The sequence below is a fragment of the Pseudonaja textilis genome, chromosome 5 (assembly GCF_049901715.1).
Source record: "Pseudonaja textilis isolate UNSWEBS1 chromosome 5, rPseTex1.2, whole genome shotgun sequence".
NCBI classification, from domain to species: Eukaryota; Metazoa; Chordata; class Lepidosauria; order Squamata; family Elapidae; genus Pseudonaja; species Pseudonaja textilis.
Genome location: NC_141994.1, coordinates 52,563,229 through 52,566,935, shown reverse-complemented (window position 1 = coordinate 52,566,935; position 3,707 = coordinate 52,563,229).

The following is a 3,707-nucleotide window of genomic DNA, read 5'->3' as shown; positions in this document are numbered from 1 at the left end:
TGTGGTTTTGTTTCTTTGAATTTGCTGGGAGAGAAAAATATTTACTTGAAACCCACTAGTCATTTGCGTATCATCTTGGGTAATGGGCAGTATTTATTTTTTCTTGAAATTATTTGTTAATTTTTATGCATCCCAATTTATTTTTATAGTGGGAAGTTTTAAAAAAATTATTTCATCTGTTGTCATTTTCTATAGATGACACTTTTCCCTAAGCTTTTATAGCCTGAGCAGTTTAATATTTTTCCATTTTATATTCATGTTTTTTTCCTTTTTCTTAAGATAGACTATGTAGATGCATTCAGGGTAATGTATACGTAGCACATGGATTTATCTATGTCACTTGGAATATTTTTCTCTTAGGACTTTTAAATTCTTAAATTGCTTCTTATATGCATGAGCAGCAGACTTACCAATTGGTTAATAATAATTAGCCATGCATATTTCCAAACATATTTTGCTCAGAAAAAACTTAGTCTACCCTTTACTTCTTGAAGCCTGGGAGGGCATGTGATTCCTAAAGCATTTTGAACTAAAGCATCTTAGAAAAGATGAAGAGCTTCATCTTTCTCTTTTGAATAAATGTCAAGAAAAAATGAAATATTTTATTGTTGAGTTTTTTTACCACCTGGCACACAATGATGGAGTTATCTATTATCTAGGTCCTCGGCATGGTGCAGGTGCAAGTTATACCTTGATGCCCACTAAGCATACTACCTAATTTTTTAAAAACAAAATTAAGGGTGGCGGGGGTGGTGGCGGCGGAAGAGAAGCTAGCATGTTGCAGAACATCACCTTCAAGCATAATTTCTGTCTGTGCTTGATATACAAAGGCATTCTTCACCAATAAAACAATAGATTGCTACACTGCATTGCTTTTGTTACTTCTTGATATATGGATATTTTCTGATTATCTTACCTATAATTGTAACTAATTGGTCAGAATGCCTGTGAATGAGGCATTCCCTCTACTCTACAAGTGTCACTGCCTTTGCAGTAAAAGGCTGGACTAAGAAGAGAGGACCTGAAAATAGATTCTGTCAATTCTGGACCTTTCCTCCATCCCTTGCTGACCCATTTCCAGCTGCACCTGTACCATCAGCTGCAGACTGCATGCTACAGTTCTTGGAAGCCTGCCTCCCTACCCTTGTTCCAATTCTGCAATCACCCCATACAGCAATTCCCCTATAGCTTCCACCTTCCCCTGGGGAACTGCCGCTGAGTCTCCTGCCTCGCTCAGATATAGAGAGCGCTGTCGCTTGCTGTCCTGCTTCCTCCTCCCCAGGTGGACCTGCTTGGGCCTGGCAAGCAAATGAGGTTCCACCATCCTGCCGACCTCACTGCACACTCCCAGGGCTATACCCTTGCCTCGTGTCTGGGTCTTGGCCACCAAGAAGGAGATGGCAAAGGTCAGCTCTGAGCGGGGGTGGGGGACGGGATAGGAGGGATATGTGATAGAATGCAGGGTACCCAAAAAGAGCATAGATGGGAGGGAGAGAGGTGGGTGGGTGGGACAGTTAAAGTGCCCTTGCAGTTGAGTGCAAGTGACTTGGGGAGGGGGACACTGCAAAAGCCATACTTTCAGGTACAGGTCTTACCTCTGTTCAGTGCTGTCATAACTTGGAACGGTCACTGAATGAATTGTAAATTGAGCATTACCTGTGATGTACCATGAACCAAATATAAGTGATTTAATATATCATCAGATTTCACTGATGATTGCTTCTACAAATTCAGGTTCTTTCTCATTTACTCCCCCATTATCCAGTCAAAAGCACCCACTTGTCCATTGCTTTTTGGGTTTTTTTTATTACTGTAGATGTGCTTAATCTTTGGTTTCTGTATTTGAAATACAGTATTTGCATTTTTAAACCAAAAAGGTTGATCTTTTGGTTAATGCAAACATATAGATCTTAAAAGTTTAGTTATGGAAAATATTTTGATTCAGCATTGCATGAAGCCAGTAAATTTTAAGCTGAAAGTTCAAATAGTATAGTTATAAGAATTCCTTTTTTTAAAACAGTTTTTTCCTATTTATAACTGATAAGTTTATCCCCAATTTTTTCCTGTGCTCAGCTTTCATAAGCAAATATTCAGCTGCAATTTTATTCACATTTACATATATGTAAATGCAGTTAAACTCATTGTGGGTTTATATATAGATGTACATAGAACCATGATATTTTTTAACTCCTTTTCATTCTTGTCTTTGTTTCTATTTAACATTCTGTTGACATGTTAACTGCTTACTGAAATCCCTGTATCTATTTTCTATGCCTGTTTTCTCCTTTTTGTCTTCCACTTCCCCCTTGCTCCTAGCCATCTTTGGATCTCTCATTGTTAAAGACAGTATGTTTTAGAGTCTTGTAGCACCTTACAAGCCACTTTTACCATCTGCCAGTCAGGTATTCCAAAGAGAGTTTCTATTTTTAGTTAAAAGTATATAAGTACATTTTGCTAACTACTAGATAACTTTCAGATTCAAAAGCATAACAACTAGTTCAGTACTAATTAGCAAAATATATTAAAAGGTTTCTTAAATTATTTTCTAATTGATTGATTGATCTTTGTCTTACAACATTACTAAAAGGGAAGGATCCACACTAAGTTTCAGTTTTTGTGAGAGTGCTTGTATTAAAATATGCATTTTCATACATTTATTTTCACACAATTTGAATGGTTCTAAACTAGTATGAATTTTTGGATTATAAGGTTTCTAACTGACATTTCTATGGTTTTTAAAATTTTAAATGATGTTCACCAAGGGAAAAAAAATAGACGTTTGTAAATAAAACAGTTGATAATTAGTTTAGTTGCAGTGTAAATACAAGCATCCATGATTAGTGATACTCATCTATTTTTGATATTTCATGTATGGCTTTCATAGATTCCATGGCTGGACAGAAAATAGAAAATGTTTGAACTACAATGTTGATCCTCTACATTTTTTTAAAACTTGGAACAGAATTTTTGACTACTTCATGCTCCAGGCTCTCACTTTTCAAATGTCTTATTTCCCAGTGTATAAAATATACTAAAGATTTTACTTTTTGAAAACTATCTGTATATAAAACCCTTTATGCTGATATTTTTGTTAAAGTACAAAATTGTCATGAAATGTATTCCATTGTGTTTCCCACTGCCTTTGTGAAATCAATGGGGATGCTCTGATTAATAAAAATGCGTATATATACAGATTATTTCACCTATACCCTAATTTTGGAAAGTAGATTCGTTGTCTGAATCAATTGTTTTTATAAAATGAGCCCTTGTATAATGGATTTCTTTACAGCTTTTGTTATTTAAAAGAAGCTGAACTCTTTTAAGCAGTGCTTATAATTTGAATTTTTTCCATCATGGAAAATTCAGAACGACAGAGCACAACACTCAGGACAAAAACCTATGGTTTTTTGCAACAATGGCAATAATAGGGTGTCTGCTTTACAAGAAAGTCAGATGCTGAATAATGGGAAGGCAAAGATTTGTATAGAAGTTGAAGGCTGTGAGGCAAAAAATCCTATGGATCTGATTTGTTGGCCAGTTTGGGGAAGGTCCTTGTCTTTGTACCTTCCTCTTGTGCCATATCTGTCACTGGATATTGGCAATCACGTTGGCGATCCTATTTTTATCAAAAGCTGCATGAAAAAGTGCTGTTGAGTTTTGTCCAAACCAGTCCCTTAGATTCTGAAGCCATGATGTTCTTCTGCCTG